The 20,599-nt window shown below is 37.0% G+C and overlaps 1 protein-coding gene across 1 annotated transcript in view; it reads left to right on the top strand.

The window, feature by feature from the left end:
* RNF150 (ring finger protein 150) overlaps positions 1 to 20,599 on the top strand; it is a 276,996-nt gene that overhangs the window by 18,667 nt on the left and 237,730 nt on the right. The gene's annotated exons all lie outside the window — the stretch shown is intronic.

Here is a 20,599-nt window from a genome sequence, read left to right on the forward strand (position 1 = left end):
CCATACTGCACAAAGTAATTTATAGATTCAATGCTATTCCCATCAAGCTACCAATGACCTTCTTCACAGAACTGGAAAAAAACACCTTAAACCTCATATGGAACCAAAGAGAACCTGCATAGCCAAAACAATCCTAAGCAAAAAGAACAAAGCTGGAGGCATCACGCTACCTGTCTTCAAACTATACTACAAGTCTACAGTAATCAAAACAGCATGGTACTGGAACCAAAACAGAGATATAGACCAATGGAACAGAACAGAGGCCTCAGAGGCAATACCACACATCTACAACAATCTGTTCTTTGAGAAACCTGCGAGAAACAAGCAATGGGGAAAGGATTCCCTGTTTAATAAATGGTGTTGGGAAAACTGGCTAGCAATGTGCAGAAAGCAGAAACTGGACCCCTTCCTGATGTAAGGTTTGTTGGGTTCTTGCCGAGTTTAAAAAGAAGAAACTGAGGCCAGCACAAGAAGATCCAATGCGAAGGATTTATTGACTCCCAGGCAAGGTTCTGTGGTCTGACGGGGGGGACCAGAGAAGTTGCATGGACTCCTCTTAGACGTGGGGTTTTATAGGGAGTGGAGGCGTTCGATTGGTTGTGGGAGAGCAGGCTGGGGGCAAGACAGGACTGCTATTGGGTAGGGTTACAAGACTTTGTTTGCAGACAGGACTCGACTGCTATTGGCTAGAGTTACAAGACTTCGTTTGCATACAAGACTTGACTGCTATTGGCTAGAGTTACAAGACTTCATTTGCATCTTGATGGGGTTCTTTAGGGGAAGGCTAGGCTGTGCGAGGGGGTGAATGTGTCTGAGCTTTCGGAGAAAAAAACGGGGGGGGGGTGTCTGAGCTCCCGGCGAGGCGACCAGCCTTACACCTGACAACTTACACTAAAATTAACTCTAGATAGATTAAAGACTTAAACATAAAACCTACCACCATAAAAACCCTAGAAGAAAACCAAGGCAAAACCATTCAGGACATAGGCATAGGCAAGGACTTCATGACTAAAACACCAAAAGCAATAGCAACAAAAGCCAAAATAGACAAATAGGATCTAATTAAACTCCAGAGCTTCTGCACAGCAAAAGAAACAATCATTAGAGTGAACCAGCAACCAACAGAATGGGAAAAAATATTTGCAATCTACCCATCTGACAAAGGGCTAATATCCAGAATCTACAAAGAACTAAAACAGATTTACAAGAAAAAAACAAACCCATTCAAGAGTGGGTGAAGGGTATGAACAGACACGTTTCAAAAGAAGACATATATGAGGCCAAGAAACATGAAAAAATGCTTATCATCACTGGTCATCAGAGAAATGCAAATCAAAACCACAATGAGATACCATCTCACACCAGTTAGAATGGCGATCATCAAAAAATCTGGAGACAACAGATGCTGGAGAGGATGTGGAGAAATAGGAACACTTTTACACTGTTGGTGGGAGTGTAAATTAGTTCAACCATTGTGGAAGACAGTGTGGCAATTCCTCAAGGATCTAGAAATAGAAATTCCATTTGACCCAGCAATCCCATTACTGGGTATATATCCAAAGGATTATAAATCGTTCTTTTATAAAGACACATGCACACGTATGTTCATTGAAGCAGTATTTACAATAGCAAAGACCTGGAACCAACTCAAATGCTCATCAATGGTAGACTGGACAAGGAAAATGTGGCACATGTACACCATGGAATACTATGCAGCCACAAAAAACAATGAGTTCATATCCTTTGTAGTGACATGGATGAATCTGGAAACCATCATTCTCAGCAAACTGACACAAGAACATAAAATCAAACACCACATGTTCTCACTCATAGGCGGGTGTTGAACAATGAGAACACATGGACACCATGGGGGGGGACATCACTCATGAGGATCTGTTGAGGTGGGCTAGGTGAGGGACAGCAGGGGGTGGGGAGGTTGGGGAGGGATAACATGGGGAGAAATGCCAGATATAGGTGACAGCAGAATGGAGGCAGCAAACCACCTTGCCATGTATGTAGCTATGCAATGATCCTGCATGATCTGCACATGTACCCCAGAACCTAAAGTACAATAATAAAAAAAAAGAAATTAACAGGTGATGTTCTAGTTATAGGAATGGGACCAACCAACAGAAATGTAGCCAGGAAAGGAGCTTATATATGTAGCACTGAATACCCTCTGCATATCTGTGTGGCCTGTAACCTTGTCTCTGTCCATGTAAGAAATAAATAAAGCTGACTTGTGATGCTTCTTTAAAAAAAAAAAAGATAATCCTGTGATGTGATAGATTACATTTGTGTCATAGATTTATGTGATAGATTATGTTTATTGATTTGTGTATGTTGAATCAGCCTTGCATCCTAAGGATGAAGCTGACTTGATCGTGGTGGATAAGCTTTTTGATGTGCTGCTGGATTTGGTTTGACAGTATTTTATTGAGGATTTTTGCATCAATATTCATCAGGGATATTGGCCTGAAATTTTTTTTGTTGTTGTTTTTTCTCTGCTAGGTTTTGGTATCAAGATGATGCTGGCCTCATAAAATGAGTTAGGGAGGAGTCTCTCTTTTTCTATTGTTTGGAATAGTTTCAGAAGGAATGGTAGTAGCTCCTCTTTGTACCTCTGGTAGAATTCAGCTGTGAATCTGTCTTGTTCTGGGTTTTGTTTGTTTGTTTGTTTGTTTTGGTTGGTAGGCTATTAATTACTGCCTCAATTTCAGAACTTGTTATTGGCCTCTTCAGGGGTTTGATTTCTTGCTGGTTTAGTCTTGGGAGGGTGTATGTGTCCAGGAATTTACCTATTTCCTCTAGATTTTCTAGTTTTTTTGTCTAGAGGTGTTTATAGTATTCTCTGATGGTAGTTTGTGTTTCTGTGGGATTGGTGGTGGTATCCCCTTTATCATTTTTTCTTGTGTCTATTTGATTCTTCTCTCTTTTCTTCTTTATTAGTCTGGCTAGTGATCTATTTTATTAATCTTTTCAAAAAGCCAGCTCCTGGATTCATTAATTTTTTTGAAGGGTTTTTTGTGTCTCTGTCTCCTTCAGTTCTGCTCTGATATTAGTTATTTGTTGTTTTTCACTAGCTTCTGAATTTGTTTGCTCTTGCTTCTCTAGTTCTTTTAGTTGTGATGTTAGAGTGTCGATTTTAGATATTTTACATTTTCTACCGTGGGCCTTTAGTGCTATAAATTTCCCTCTAAACACTGCTTTAGTGTCCCAGAGATTCTGGTACGTTGTGTCTTTGTTCTCATTTTTTCCAAGAACTTATTTATTTCTACCTTAATTTCATTATTTACCCAGTAGTCATTCAGGAGCAGGTTGTTCAGTTTCCATGTAGATGTACAGTTTTGAGAGAATTTCTTAATCCTGAGTTCTAGTTTGATTGCACTGTGGTCTGGGAGACTGTTTGTTATGATTTCCAGTGTTTTACATTTGCTGAGGATTGTTTTACTTCCAATTATGTGGTCAATTTTAGAATAAGTGCAATGTGGTGCTGAGAAGAATGCATATTCTGTTGATTTGGCATGTAGAGTTCTGTAGATGTCTATTAGGTCCATTTCATACAGAGCTGAGCTCAAGTCCTGAATGTCCTTGTTAATTTTCTGTGTTGTTGATCTGTCTAATATTGACAGTGGGGTGTTAAAGTCTCCCATTATTATTGTATGTGAGTCTAAGTCTCTTTGTAGGTCTCTAAGAGCTTGTGTTATGAATCTGGGTGCTCCTGTATTGAGTGCATATATATATATATATTTAGAATAGTTAGCTCTTCTTGGTACATTGATTCCTTTGCCATTGTGTAATATCCTTCTTTGTCTTTTGTGATCTTTGTTGATATAAAGTCTGTTTTATCAGAGAGTAGGATTGCAACCCTGCTTTCTTTTTTTTTTTTCTTTCCATTTGCTTGGCAAATATTCCTCCATCCTTTTATTTTGAACCTATATGTGTCTTTGCATGTGAGATGGTTCTCCTGAATACAGCACACCAATGGGTCTTGATGAATTGATAGAAGTGGGTTTCAGAAGGTGGGTAATAACAAACTCCTCTGAGCTAAAGAAGCATGTTCTAACCCAATGCAGGGAAGCTAAAACCTTGAAAAAAGATTAGAGGAATTGCTAAGTAGAATAACCAGTTTAGAGAAGAACTTCATAAAACATAGACGAGTTTCAATAGCTGAATTGAACAAGTGGAAGAAAGAATATCAGAGATTGAAGATCAACATCATAAAATAAAGTGTGAAGACAAGATTAGAGAAAGTAGAATGAAAAGGAATGAACAACGCCTCCAAGAAATATGGGACTATGTGAAAAGACCAAACCTGTGTTTGATTGGTGCACCTGAAAGTGACGGGGAGAGTGGAACCAAGTTGAAAAACACTCTTTGGGATGTTATTCAGGAGAACTTCACCAGCCTAGCAAAACAGGCCAATCTTCAAATTCGGGAAATACAGAGAACACCATAAACATACTCCTCAAGAAGAGCAACCCCAAGAGAGATGATCGTCAGATTCACCAAGGTTGAAATGAAGGAAAAAATATTAAGGGCAGCCAGAGAGAAAAGTCAGGTTACCCACAAAGGAAAGCCCATGAGACTAACAGCAGATCTTTCAGCAGAAACCCTACAAACCAGAAAAGAATGGGGGCCAATATTTAACATTTAAAGAAAAGAATTTTCAGAATTTCCAGAATTTCTTATCCAGCCAAACTAAGCTTCATAAGCTAAGGAGAAATAAAATCCTTTGCAAACAAGCAAATGCTGAGAGATTTTTGTCACCACCAGGCCCATTTTACAAGAGTTCTTGAAGGAAGCATTAAATATGGAAAGGAAAAACTGGTACCAGCCACTGCAAAAACATACCAGATTGTAAAGACCATCAACACTATCAAGAAAATGCATCAACTAAGGGACAAAATAACCAGCTACCATCATAATGACAGGATCAAATTCACAAACAACGTTAAACTTTTAATGTAAATGGGCTAAATGCTACAATTAAAAGACAGACTGGCAAATTGAATAGAGTCTTTTGTATATTATTGTCCTTGTCTGTATATTTTGGCATAAAGAATATAGTTTTCATAGAATAGTTTATTCCCTTTAGTCAAAAATGATGATGTTCTCAGAGGATTTAGTCACTTGCCTGCTAATGCTATTAAAGGGGTCTATGCAAATTTTTATACCACTAAATGTTATTTTTAGTTTTATAAATAAATCAGTCCTTTTACATTTCTCCTACTGTCATCATCCTAAATGTGTAGATTATTAACATTTGCAAACCAACAACGAATTCCATTTTACCCCCAAAAATGTTATTTTAAGGTCACAATAAAAACATGATACTTTTACTATCATTATGAGAATTTAAAATATGTCCATATTCAGGTATGTAAAGTGTATATTTTATTCAGAATTTTAATTGGCCTTGGATGATGCCCGTTTCCTGTAATCCCAGAACAGTTTTACTTGTTCATTAAACTGCTGTAGCCTTGCTTTGAAATAAGATTTTCTTCAATTGCATTTGTGGTTCCTCATGCTCAGTAATTCGTCTATTTTTAGTGTTCCCTTTTGTTGCTGACTTTAACATAAATCCTAGTACTTTCACTTGTAAGATTCTTATTAGAAAGCATTAGTATTCCCTTTTTCCTCTGCACACAAATACAGATCTCCCCATTTGCAAATAAGCCAAAAAGGCCCTCACCATGCAAGCTTATGCATTATGGTCAATGGATTTATAATCTTTCTCCTGTCTGTATCATCGAAATTATCCAGATAATGCTTACCTTTTAGTTAACCACTAAATGAAATCAGATTTTTACTGAAGGGAAAGATTTTAGAGCTCACCAAGTTTATCCACTTTATTAGTTAAAAAGAATGAATTAATCATTTATTTTACCAATGAAGAACATGAAGCCCTTAGAGTTTATTGCCTTAGTCAAGATTATCCCAGCAGGTGAACAATACAGTTAGGAGAAAACTCACTTAGATGTTCTCTGTGAAAAACATACAGACCATTTCTTCAGGATCAGTGGCTCTCAACCTTGGCACTGTTGACATATTTTTGTCCTGTATATCATTCAGCTGTGAGGGCTGTGTAATTGCTGGTCTGTCCTTACACTTAAAACAGGGTTCTTCAGATGGTTTACCAGATAACCCCCCCACCAATGGGTCCTCAATAGCAGTTTTTGTCCTGCCGTACACTCAGATTGCTGAAATCACTGATTAGCTTTTTAGTCTCTTAACAGCTGGCTTCTGATTGAGTTCAAGGCGTCTTGTCCTGATAATGAGTAGTTTGGGAGTTTTGGGAGAGAAAATATTATTTATTTTCTTTCCCCTTTTTAGGTTATTAGTTGAGACATTTTCCCGAAACATAAGCCAAATTAACAAAGAATAAACAAGTGGAAATTTATTAACACCTGCTATACCTATCAATTGGGAGAAGCCTCAGTTAAAAACCGTTGGAACAGGCAAGACACTTCATGCCTGTAATCCCAGCATTTTGGGAGGCCAAGGTGGCAGGATGGCTCGAGGTCAGAAGTTTGAGACCAGCCTGGTCAACATAGCAAGACCCATTCCTCATTAAAAAATTTAAAAATTAGGTGTGGTGGCATATACCCGTAGTCCCAAGCTACTTGGGAAGATTGCTTGAGCCCAGGAACTTGAGGCTGCATGATCCATGATCATGCCACTTCACTCCAGCCTGGGTGACACAGTGAGACCCTATCTCAAAACAGAAACAAAAACTAAAAAACAAAGAAAAAAAACTCAAGGCAGTGGCTTAGGGGTCTTGCTTTAAAATATTTTAACAAAGAACTGTGAATTCTGTGTAGTTAGAGAACAAAGAGTAGAGCAGTTCTTGTCCTTTAAAGGATGGGAAAATGTGGGAAGATAGTAGACTGTTCCCAGATTTCTCTCAGGGCTTCAGGTGGTTTCTCTGGGCCCGTAAGCAGGTGCTGTCTCCAGTAAGGAAGGATTGATGTCTTGCCTTCAGGAGGCAAACAGAGGCAGTGTTCCCCTGCATTTTCAGTGTCTTTGACATAACAGTCCTCAATATTTTGGGGTGAAATATTTCGTTTCCTTCAGAGCCATCAGATGCCTCAAGAGGAAGTTGTCCATGGATTGTTCTTACTATTCTCTGGTTCCCTGTTAACCTGGTCCTTAGTCTTTCATGTCCTGGCAATTTTGATAGCCCTGAACTCCAATTTGTTTCTCACAAGACCAGTAAGACTTCAGCAAGCCAAAAGCCACTGTTTTCTATTTGGTCACTATGTTTGCAGACCTAAATTGGCAAAGAAACAGAGGTAAATCCAGGATTCACTTTACTGTATTTTCTTTCTTTCTCGAATCTTGGCCCCTCACGTCCTTGTTTTCTTAGTTGCTGTCATGATCTTAAATAGCTGTTTGTTAGATTTTTAAATAGTCACATTTTATTATAGTTAATGGGAGGCTTATTCTGATATATGCTGCTCCATCATAGGTGGAAGAGGAAATCAGCCTGTTTTTGCTTATGAAGTTCTCTGTTCTTAGGATTGCATTAGGATCTGCCCTACATTGTCTTCCTTCAAGGCCCATCTTAAATTCTACCTCTTTTCTAAATAATTTCCTTATGATCCTATCTAAGGGATGGGATATAAACTTTTTCTTATTTGTTCTCTGATTGCCTTTTTGTCTGTAGTTGTCTAAAAGCATTTATCATATTTTACCATGAATCTTCTGCTTGTATATACTTATTGCCCATTATACTTAAAATGATGTGAGGGCAGGATAATTCCTTATTTCTCCTTGCTTCCTTTGTACCAACTAATACAAAGAACAGGACTTGACACAAAGCAGATACTCAGAGTATGTTTTATGAATTGGAAAGGCTTCAGAATACTAGCTAGAATATGTGGTGAACCTCTCACCACATTTGGAATTGAAATTTGTACCATACAAAATATGGGTACAACAGGAACAAAGAGATCATAGTAATGATATTGTGTTATCTGGAATAAAATTGGGCTGAGGGTAAACAGCAAAACAAAGTTAGTTAGTCATTTCTTATTATATTTTATGAAATTGAAGTAACCACTAATGTATCTCTCAGTGTGTTCTGAGCATTACCATGGATTTATCTTACCTAATCATTTCAGAAACCTGGGATTAGTATCATTATTCTGACTTTATAGATGAGGTTTAATACATTCAAGCAATATGCCCAGTGGCTCTTGAGCCCCGGTGAAATTCCAGAGCCTGAGTTGCAGTGGTTAAGGATGCATATTATGGGGTGGACATCCATCTTTATGCTACAATGAACTGTTAGAAAGAAAATAAGTCAATAAAGTCTTCCATTGGCATACACAGATGTTTATTTAGCTTATTATGTAAATCCAATGAATTTTGGGCATCCTTTAACAGACTCCACCTCAGTTTTTTAACTTTAAAATAGGGATAAATATGGCACTCACAAATTTCATTGAACCTAAATAGCCATTGATTTTAAGATGTAATCATATTTTATGTACACAGAAAAATATGTTATCACAACTTTGACATGATACAGATTGTCAGAAGCATTCTGATTTCAGAGATGTTAAAACGTTTTTTTAAAATCCTCTTAGAATTAATGAAATTCAATGTTTTAAGTTCATGGGGCTCTTATGTTACAGTATATATGAAGTATTTAGTATAGAACTTGGCACATAGGAGTGCTAAATAAATTATTAACTATGTAACTATAAAACATTGATAATGTACTGGTACATAATCTAAGAAGCTCTATGTAGCTAACAGTAGAGAGATGGAATTTATTCAATTGAATACAGTATTAAACTAGAAGAAAAATTTTAAGAAAACAGTGCTGATACTAACTGCATTATGTAACAATTGCAGGAATATGTAAGAATTAACCCAGTTATGAGAACTGGGAAGAATGCTCGTCTACCCCAATAGTTGTAATCAAATATGCTTCTCTAGGTCTGAAGCAGCCAAGGAAGCTGCAGAAATGTGAGCTATATTTGGAGAGAGTGCTTTCACACCATTTCTCCCAGAATGATATGCTAAAGAGGGAACTGTGACATCTTCACTGTGAGAGGCATGCTTCAGAGATTAGCAATGGGGAGGGAGAACTTAACAAGTTAATACAATGTGAATCATTAGAATTGTAAAAAAAAAAATGTAATCCATGTCCTGGATTTTGTCAAAGGACAACCAAAAGATATGAAAGGATAGAACTGGCAAATTCTCCACCTTTGCCTCAGCTCCATGTAATGGCATTTTAACAATGCAATGAAACTATACACACACACACACACATACACACACACACACACACAAGCTATTAATACAGTCATTCAAATGGGCTATATCCATTTGGTTTTCTCTTTTCTAGTTTTCTTGGAAGATTTTCACATGGAAAGGAGGGTAGTATACTATGTAGATAAAATTCCCTTTTTACAGAGTCTATATGGAATGGGAGCATTGCCAGGAGATGATGTAGCAGATCTCATGACAACTTGCATGTATCATCATTGTCGTCTGAGCTCCATTATGTACAGAAGAAAAGAAAACTAACACTTGTCAATAATTTATCATGGGTCAGGCATTGTGCTACCTTGTCATATTATTATTTTGATATAGGCTATATGTTAGTGGGTAAGAGCCAGACTAGACCCAGACTGCCCAGACACAAATCACAGCTTGGCCTCATAATAGCTTTGCTACCTTGAACAAGTCACCCAACCTCCCTACTTCTGTTTCCTTGTTTGTAAAATGCAAATAACAATAATAATAGGATCTATTTAATGTGATTCTAGTGAGATATAAATGGGTTAATGTATGTGAAGCATTTACATGTATGTATAATAAATGCTATAAAAGCATTTGCTAATAAAGCAAAATAATAGGTAGTACTAGAATTCACACTTATTTTAATCCAAAGTCTATGCTCTTTATAATATTGTGATTATGCATACTAACTAATAGTATGATGCAGTACAGCTCACTTTAAATTGATGTCACCCTTGATTTCTAGGAACATTAGAATGTAAGATAAAGTACCTATTTTTCATTGTGTTGATATTTATCCTCAATTTGGACATTGGCCTTAGAATCTTAACCTTGGATATATTTCAAGTGAAATAATAGAGATTTAAAGATTATACACTAAGATTCTGCTAAATACAGCAGTCTGTATTTGACATAGTGCTTTCCTCTACCTGATTTCATTTGATTCTTAGAATAGAACACTGTAGATAGAAAAGATATTTTTTTTGAGACATTTCGCTCTTGTTACCCAGGCTGGAGTGTAATGGCATAATGTCGGCTCACTGCAGTCTCCACCTCTTGGGTTCAAGCAATTCTCCTGCCTCAGCCTCCCGAGCAGTTGGGATTATAGGACCCTCCACCATACCCAGCTAATTTTTTGTATTTTTAGTAGAGACAGGGTTTCACCATGTTGGCCAGGCTGGTCTTGAACTCCCAACCTCAGGTGATCCACCCACCTCGGCCTCCCAAAGTGTTGAGATTACAGGCATGAGCCACTGCGCCCGGCCAGAAAAGATATTGTGTCATCTTACACATGAAGAAATTGAAGTTTGCAGAGTTTGACTTCTACCTTGGCTAGCCTAGCTAGGACTCAAACTCACATCTTCTTACTCTTAATTCAAAAGGGTTTTTCACTGTGTGTGTATATTTACTTAGTGGTTGTTAATTGAATACCCACTATGTAGCAGGTGTGTTAAATGCTAGCTAGAAAAGACAGCAAGACACCACTGTGTTCTTAAATGAGGCTATAATCTAACAAGGAAGAAAAAAAAACAACTGACAAGGGTACAGTGGATGTGTGATATTATCTGTGTGAACTAAGTTCTGTAGGAACACCCAGGGTGATTAAATGGCCTAGAAATTTGAAGAAGGCTTTGCAGATGTGGTGATGTTTTAAAATAAGTAGAGTTGTCAGAGAAGTAGAAGATGTGAACACTTTGAGCAAAAGAAACAGTTTATTTGATTGTGAAAGGAAGGTAAGTGGGCCAGAGTGACAGCTAGATGGGTTGTGTGGTGAAGTGAAACTGAAGAATAGGTTGAGATGGGAAGGGTGCTAAAGAGGTTGCATATTTTCTTCTAAGTAGTAGGGAAACATTAAAGGTTTTTGAGCAAGTATTGTCAGAGCTGTATTTAAGAAATGGCTGTGGCAGCTGCACTGAGAAGTGTGTATAAGAGACATTGGTTTTTATGGAGTACTAATTACTGAGAGCAATAGTCTGGAGATTTTGGAAATAATTTCTAGAAACTGGTGTTTAAATATGAGGGTGGATTAAAAAATAATTGACATTTTTAAATAAGTAAATGATGGGAGATGACCTAAGAGAATGCAAGAAAGAGAGGAGGTATGGAAGGAAAATGTGGATTCAGTGATGGGTGTTTTGAATTTGAGCTTACTGAGGCCTGGCACAGGTATTGGCATTATTAGCATGGCTCTGATAGTTGAAATTATGAACATGGAGGGGACCGACACAGGAGAAGGTGTAAGCTAAGGATAGAAACCTGGGCAGGGGAGAGCATTTGGGAGATTTGTGGCAGCAAGGAACATTTTGGTTAGAGGAAAGCTAAAACAAGTTAAATTATGGAAACCTCGGAATGAGAGAATTTCAGTAAAGGTGTATATTACAGTGCCAGTGCTGCTGAGAGGTCAAGGGCTAAGGTGCTGGATTTGACATGTAATAACGTAGTTGGACTAGATGATACCAAAAGTCCAATTCAGTTATTACATTGGCCCCTAAGTTGGGAAGTTTTCTGTAGGTATTTGGGAAAATGATAATACGAGGTAAGAAGTAGGCCAATTTGGAAAAAACGTTTAATTCAAAAAACTATCACCAAAGGGATATTCCCACTTATATATGGGTATATACTTGGTACTGTCGTTGTTCTGGCATTTAAATCTCTAGAAAGAATTTTGTGAATGTTTGGTTGTATTGAATATGTACAATTCAGAAGACTCTCTAAATTTAACTTCCTAAATAGGCATACAAGATTTAGATTATAAAAATGAGGGCAAAGCATTGTCACTGTGTTAATATTTGGAGGTTAAATCATCATGGGGATAATCGGTGTCTGGAGGCTGTAATTGGGATATATTGGGATATAAGAGATAGGGGTGTGTGTGTGTGTGTGTGTGTGTATGTGTACATGTGTGTACAAGAGAGAGAAAGAGTGAGAGAGACAGCTTCATCAACATGAGGGAGCTGGGAGTGCCAAAGTCTCTGTTCAGGCCTTACTAGAATGATTTCAACTTATACATCCTTTCCAAGCTCACAAATGTGTAAACGGGTACTTTAGAATCTTCACGTTTTGAATGATTGTCAGTGTTTATGCCTTCGCAAATACTGGCATTTCAGCAATCGTTATTTTTCTGGCAAAAGGAAGTTGATGATTCAGCCTCCTCTTAATATGGCAACCAATTTGGATTTGGGACATTGAATAGAATCATCAATTGCTGTTGTTATACAGTGTATCATTTGTTGACAGCTTCAGAGAAGGGGAAGCAATGTTTTACACAACATTGGATGTACTAATCTAATCTTAATGTATAAAGGGATGCAAAGGTAAAAATCTAGTCACTGGAACCTTGAAATCTTTTAATTGACTCCTTTTCTCCTCAAAGAATGAAAGCCTTTCATTGTTTTTCTGCTATCAGTTGCTGCTCGGCTCTGACTACCCTCAGCTTTATTGGAGATGATTCAAAATGGATAAAAGAAAAAGGGTTTTGCACTGAGAATTTTGCCAAGTAATGTTGTAAGCATTTGGGAAGATGGCTCTTATGGTTATGCTTGACACCTATGATATAGAGTTGGGCAGAAATCTTTTGAGATCTCAGCTACTGAGCTCTAATCCGTTGGAGTCATCTTCATTCATCATTTGTGTTCAGAGCAGCAGCCTGTGAACATTCCCCACAGGACTTTGGAGTGAGCCGATGAGGCGATATGCACAAAGCAAGGAAACTTGACCTTCACTCCTTTCCCCTAGACCCCCAAGCTTTATCACCGTTTGCTTCCCTTTACAATCCCTGATTAGAACACACCATCTTCATTAAGTGTATCCCTATTGTAGTGTAACCTTAACTAATATGGGTTGACTCAGAGCTGAAGAAAAATTAACTGCTTTTTCCCCTGCAATCTTACTGTCTTTCCCTTTAATAAAAATTAAATGGGCATTCCTAGACCATTTGTATATTGAATTTTGTGAAAATAGAATCATCCTAGTGGCTGAAGGAACAGAATTTAACATCTAAAGCTTCCACACTAGTGTTTCTGAGATTCCTTAGAAGTAGGTCAATTTAATTATATTTCCACCTGTCTCATTAACCTTTTATATTGGTTGTTTTCCTAACTAGTTAAAAAAATAAATTCAAAGGGTTATGTAATCCTTTAAAAAATGAAGTAGAGGAAACCATTATAGTTCATTGCATGTGATATGGGTAGCTATTGTTTTGTGAATTTGTTTCATACATGCTGACATGCGTGTGTGCAAGGTCATGATGGATTTAAAAACTACAGTCTTAGGTAATAATATCCCATGATGGTCTTTTCTCTATTCTGTAAAAATATCCACAGTAACAAGCATTAGGACTCTGTGTAACCTCCCCATGTTACCCAGCAGTTAAGTAGCTGACTGATACCTGCTGCGGCCACAATGTTTGCAAATAGAAGCTGTTTTTCACTTTTATTGTTATTTATTATTTCTGTTTTTAGCTCATAGAAGTCAGTGTTCAAGGGACAGTGTTTTGGGTTAAGGAGGAGAGTCTTCACAACTCGGAGGCTAGTCTTTTCTCACATAAAACCATGAACATCTATACAAATTTTCCTCAGCTGTGCAGAAGAAGGCTTTGATAGTTTTTATTGGAGGCAGAGGGCTGTGGTTACATATTGGAGAAGGGTTTCCAGTAGTCTTTACCTCTCATGTGACCTAGCAAATGGGATCCACAATCTCTAGAGCAACATGAGTACAATTGATGGAGACCACACAGTTAAGGGGAGAGGCTATGCTTTTATCACCAAACCACAGAGGATGGTGAGTCAAAGATTTTCTGAGTGGTATCTCCATTTCTGAAAGTGCCTGAGAGTTGGAAGTACATGAGTATATGACAAAGAATCAGAAGACAAGAAGGAAAAGCTCTGGCACTCATGACCACCCTGGCCACTCCAGGTTACATTTTAGTAATACCTAGTGAAGACCCACGGTAGTAACACTAGAACCACATTTGAATTACCTACAGTTGCTTTTTATACTTTTTATTTATTCAGTTATTTACTTTTGCTTGACACAACTGCTTAGGAAACCATGTACAGTTCCTAATATGGTATGAATTAAAATCTTGCCCATGGCTGTGTAAATTTGGACATTAAAAAGCCCTTCTTTGTGAATTATCAGCAGGCCTCTGAGCCATGGTCATCTGTTGCAGTAATCATGGTGCTGATGCCTGGTTGAGCAAGGGAAGCAGAATTTTCTATAGATAGAGTGGTTTGAGGATAAGGTTATTCTTGTTAGTGAACGCTACCACTTACGTAGAAATTTCCTAACCACAGGGTGAATGTGACATTATCTTCCTCTTTTTTAGTATGAGAACAGTAAACCTATAACTGCTCCCTGTGTTGCCAGGGAAAGTAGATGGTGACTCACTCCTTGAGAATTTGTGCTGAAAGGCTGACATGTTAATGACCTTTAAGAAAAGAAAGGATCAAGGAAAAATTATTTAATATGTGAGTTTATTGCCTTCCTTCCTTGCCTTTCCTTCTTGCCTTTCCTCCTTATGTTCCATGTCTACTGGAACTCTGATTTTTTAGATGGGTAAATTTTTTAGATGCATGAAATGTTAATATTTTTTCTTCTTGTTAACAGCATTTGTATAGGATTAGTGGAGAAATAATTTGAATAAAATACTAAATTGTGGTTTTATTTATACATCTTCTGTGGATATACTTGAAAGCTTCTTATAAATATAGTCATGTGCTACATAATGACATTTTGGTCAATGAAAGACCACATATATGATGGTGATCCCATAAGATTATAATGGAGCTGGCTGGGTGCAGTGGCTTACACCTGTAATTCCAGCACTTTGGGAGGTCAAGGCAGGTGGATCACTTGAGGTCAGTAGTTTGACACCATCTCGACCAACATGATGAAACCCTGCCTGTACTAAAAATACAAAAGTTAGCCAGACATGGTGGTGCATTCTTGTAGTCCTAGCTACTCAGGAGGCTGAGACAGGAGAATCGCTTGAACCTGTGGTAAGCCAAGATTTTGCCACTGCACTCCAGCCTAGGCAACAGAGCAAGACTTCATCTCAAAAATAAATAAGTAAATAAAATATTTTAATGGAGCTTAAAAAATTCCTACCGCCTAGTGACATCGTAGCTGTTGTAAAGTCATAGCTTAACACATTGCTCACATGTTTGTGATGATGCTGGTGCAAACAAACCTACTGAGCTGCAGTCCTATGAAAATGTAGCACATACGATTATGTACAGTACATAATACTTAACTATGTTATGGATTTATGCATTTATTGTACTATTTATTATCATTTTAAAGTATACTCTTTATACTTATTTCTAAAGTTAGCTATAAAACACACTTGAGCAGGTGCTTCAGGAGCTATTCCAAAAGACAGCATTCTCATCACAGAAAATGACAGCCCCATGCATGTTATTGCCCCTGAAAACCTTCCAATGGGACAAGCTATGGAGGTAGAGGATGGTGATACTGACTATCCTGACCCTGTGTAGGCCTAGGCCAATGCATGGATTGTGTCTTAGTTTTTAACAAGAAAGTTTAAAAAATAAAATGAAAGATTCAAAAGTAGATAAAGTATAGAATAAGGATATTAAGAAAATATTTTTGTATAGCTGTACAATATGTGTTTTAAGAAAAGGTTAACAAATACATTTATAAAGTAAAAATGTTACAGCAAGCTAAGGTTAATTTATTATTGAAGACAGAATAATTTTATAAAGCCTACAGTAGTGTATAATAATGTCCTAGGCCTTCATATTCACTTACCACTCATTCAAAGCAACTTTTGATCTTGCAAGCTCCGTTCATGATAAGTGCCCTAAACAGGTATACCATTTTTAATCTTTTATACTATATTTTTGCTGTACCTTTTTTATGTATAAGTATACAGATTCTTGTCATTGTGTTACAGTTGCCCACAGTATTCAAAACAGTAACATGCTGTACAGGTTTGTGGCCTAGGAGCAATAGGCTATACCATAAAGTTGGAATATGTGATAGGCTATTCCAACTAGGTTTGCGTTAAGTATTTTCTATGATGTTTCCATAATGATGACATGGACTAAGGACACCTTTCTCAGGACCAGTCTCTGTTGTTATGCAACACATGTCGCATGTCTCCTATCCTAGCATGAACCCTTGTGTAGTACCCTCAGTCATATCCATCCCACGTTAGACATTGCTGAGGCTGAGCAAATGTTAAAAATGGAAAGGATGCAATAAAACTATGTTCCTGTATTGACTTTGCAATGTGTTAGATCAGACTACAGAATGAAAGTGTGAACGTTCTTGATAACATTACTTATTTACTAGTAGTATTTAGTAGTAGTAGTAGATGTACAGTACTTGTGATCAGCAGTATTTGGGTTTACTGTCACTTGAATGTGGTAGAAGGAAGACTATTGTTTCTTTCTATTTGTAGAATCCATTCCAGAATTTCATCTCCAATTGAAGAGGAGAACCTCTTACCTGTTCTTCTGAGACAGGATTATATACTTAACTCTTCCTGGAAGTTACTTCTTTTCTTAGGACAGATTTAGAAGCAACTTAGAGATGTTGATTAAATAGATAAGGACTAGAACATAATTACCACACTATAGAGTTATACAAATAGCATTTGGGTAAAGAAGTAAAATCTGGGTATCAAGTAGGAACTCCTAGTTCCTTGAGATCTAGATTATGTTGATTTTTAACCTTTATTCTAGTCCTATACAAGTTGAAATGTTTCTGTAAGGTTTTTTTTTAGCATTGTAGGAGGCTTGTATTTTCAGGATTATCAGTTCTCAGGGGATCTTTTGCAGGTGTCTCTTTCACACTACCTTGATGGAAACCTAACCAGCTTTTAGATACAGACACGAACACATTCCAAACCAAAGACCCTACTAAAACATACACACCGTCACAATCACAATATCATTTTAGTATATAGAATTTTACTGAAAATCTGAGGGGTCACATCACATACTGTATGGCTCAATACTGCATTTTAGAGTTCCTTGTTCTCAAAAGTTTTTTTTGTTTTAATATATAACTTGGATGTTTTGGGGGGCACATCCCACTCTGTGCCATCATGTCAGATCACTACCTGGTGTAACCTTGTGTTCAGACTGACATCTCTAGTCTCTCACTTTTGCATTACTCCCCTGAAATAAGTACTGCCTGAAAAGTCCAAACAATTACTTTTTTATTTAGTTTCTCAGCAGGAGAAACTTGCCAGGAGCCCCATTTCCCTCACTTTAGGTGAAGATACACATGGTTGGGGTAAAGTCTCCATGGTGGCCATGCAATACTTTGACCGTTAGTCACCAGAAGTTTCTTTTCATCCTTGTCCTGTGCAGAGTCCAATCTTGTTTCCCGTGGCTCCTCTCTCCTCCCTGTCTCTTCTCCTCCTTCTTCTGCTCTCTGAGCTAGAAAAATACCTTCTTATCCAGATCAATCTGATATTGATACCTGATCAATATCTTCTGATCCAGAAGATAAATAATTTCTCTCCTACTTTGTTGCAGAACAGTTTCTACCTTTTCTTGAAGCTGTAGATGTGCTGCTCTTGAGTTCTCTCATTTTCTGCTCCCATCAAAGATATTTCTTTCTTTTAGAATAATTACAGTACCAACTCTTTGGAAAGTAACTTTTTTTCATCCTTTTATATCAGCAATAAATGAGAAGTGTCATCATCCTACAAAATCATATTAAAATTATAAATAATAAATTATAGGATTAATTTTCAGTATAACTATATAAGAGTGGCAGAAATAATGAGATGCAGGGAGAACAATCACCAAATGGCCACATTTCAGGAAAAACCTCCTATTAGAGTTTAGTAATTATGGAATAGATTTTTTAAGGAAGTCCTCAAAGAATTCTCGTGATTGTTAAAAACAACTGGAAAAATAATGAGACACACTTTCAGAACCATTCTGCATTGGCTAAGGTAAGTGTGTCAGAAGTCTAATAAAACTTTCTGATGTCTCTAACCTTGACTTTCAAGTCAACCCAGTCCTTGTACAATGAGGAAGGAAAACATAAACTCTTCTCTGCTAATGTAAGAGAGGCAATGTAGCAAAATGTTTAAGAACAGCAGCTTTGGAGAAAGACACATGAATTTGTTGTTGTTTTTATTACGGGGACAGCAAGTGTTTAGAGTTGACATTAAATATGTATGATAGAGCCAGAATATGGGCATTGGAAAAGACCTTAGAGATCATGGATTCTAAGTGCCCCCATTGAAAGATAAGGAAATTGAGACTCAGAAAGGTAAAATTATTTCTGAAGGTCACATCTGTATTCAGTGGCAGAGCCAGGGTTAGGACCTGCAACTCTTGACTCCTAGTATGAGGCAACACCCACTATGTCAGTGGTCACACTGCACTTTGAGCATCATGGAGTTTTGCATTATGGAGTCTTGGCTGTGCTTGTGTGCCAGGAATGTCCCAGGGATGTCTGACTGGCCTGCCCTGGCACTTGGAGGCCTGTGCACTGGCAAGGACAGAGGCCAAGAGCTGGAGGGTGTAGAGGAGTAGCCATCAGGAAATATTTCTCACAAGACAGACTTTGGGTTGCCTCTGCTTATCACGTTATTATATTACAACCAAGCAGCCTGTGAAGGAACCCAAAGTAAGTGCTGTCTGGGAAGACCTAGAATGTTATTCTTAGAGAGAAAATGTGATCAAAGGAAATTGGCCATAGGTTTTAGTGTCTTATAATTTTGAATATATACTGATGCTAATTGGAGTTATTTTTAGCTATGTGACATATTTATATGTGTGTGATTTTCCCCACCCCATCTACAGGGGATTTTCATAAGGGAGGGAGGCATCTGAAGGAGATTGGTAAAATTTGAAATTCACTGGCAGCTGTTACTAGTTGAATTTGTCTCAGATCTCAAGAAAAACTACTACTAACAAAGTTAAAATAATGGGTTAAGTAAGAAAAATATTTGCATGGCATATATCAAACCCAATTATTAAATATTTTTAATTAATAAAGAACTACCACAAAAATTAGCAAGCACAAACACCCCATAGAAAAACATGTAAAAATATAAAAACAAGCAGTTTACAAAAAAGAATATAAATGGTTCCAAAAATGTAAGAAAAAGTCTATCCTCATTATTAATCACAGACATGTAAGTTAAAATGTTGTATCATTTTTACATAAAATTGGCAATGATTAAAAAAACAGCACAATATCTAATATTAGATGGAGTTAGGGACACTGGATTCTCTTTCGTGGAATCCAAATTACTGTAAATTTTAAGGCCCACCATTATTTGACATATTATTAAGAAAAACATGCCACCAATTAAACTGTGACACAAGCCTATCTTATTACTTAGAATTTCATTTTAAAGTTATAGTAAACTATTCTCCATATTTAGATACAGACTTTAATCATTGATCATGCCTAACTATATGTATGAAGAAAATATAAGCAAAGTAAATTGGTTAAATGAGTATTTTTCTGAAACTTTTTCACAGAATTCAACACTTCTGAATCACTTGTCAACTTAGAGTATCAATATCCCTGTTTTGTTTCACACAGATGTTATCGTTTGTGCCGTTGATGGCTTTGAGGATGTAGCATTATATAAAAGAATGCTCTGCTTATGTCTCTGGGATATTTTTCCAAGTCATTGATGCCCATCCTGTGAAATTCAACTCTGACATTTCCTTGATCTTAAGGAAGGTATCAAAGTGTTTTCAGACAATAGCTAGCAGTTAAAATTGCTTCTTGAAATGGTCTTTAAGTGGTTTTCTGGCTGGGCTATTGCAGGATGGCATAGGCAGTGATAATCACATCACATCTGCCACCTGACTGACTGTAATTCTGATTTCAGAGATGTTAAAATACAAAAACAAGAAATGGATTAAATGTGGAATTTGCAATTGTAGAAACATAAATTATTGCAGCCTTTTTCACATTTGGCCATATGTACCCTAAAAAATTCTTTGCAATGTATGTACTTTTGACCCAGGAAATAAGCCTTTAGGGATTTACCCTAACATAGTTATTGTGAATGGACAATTTTATGAAGATATTTGTTGTTTTTAAAAGTAAAAATTTCGAAATAACTCAGAAATATCCATATATGGGGAGTTGGTTAAACAAAGTAGAATATATTATTTTAGCATGCACCCATTATGCCAAACCTAGTCATCTCTCTCTGTTCCAGAATGTGATGAACTTCAGTGAGAACTACATGTGCAGACAAAAAATAAATGCCTATGATGTTATTAGAGTAAAGAGAAAGTCATAAAACAACTTGTACAGTCAATTACTAATAATTTTTATTTTTCATTATGTTTTTAATTTTGTATTATGCTTATAGTTAAAA

Source organism: Aotus nancymaae, unplaced genomic scaffold (assembly GCF_030222135.1).
Source record: "Aotus nancymaae isolate 86718 unplaced genomic scaffold, 86718_ANA_hifiasm-v0.15.2.pri h1tg000033l, whole genome shotgun sequence".
Classification (NCBI taxonomy): Eukaryota; Metazoa; Chordata; class Mammalia; order Primates; family Aotidae; genus Aotus; species Aotus nancymaae.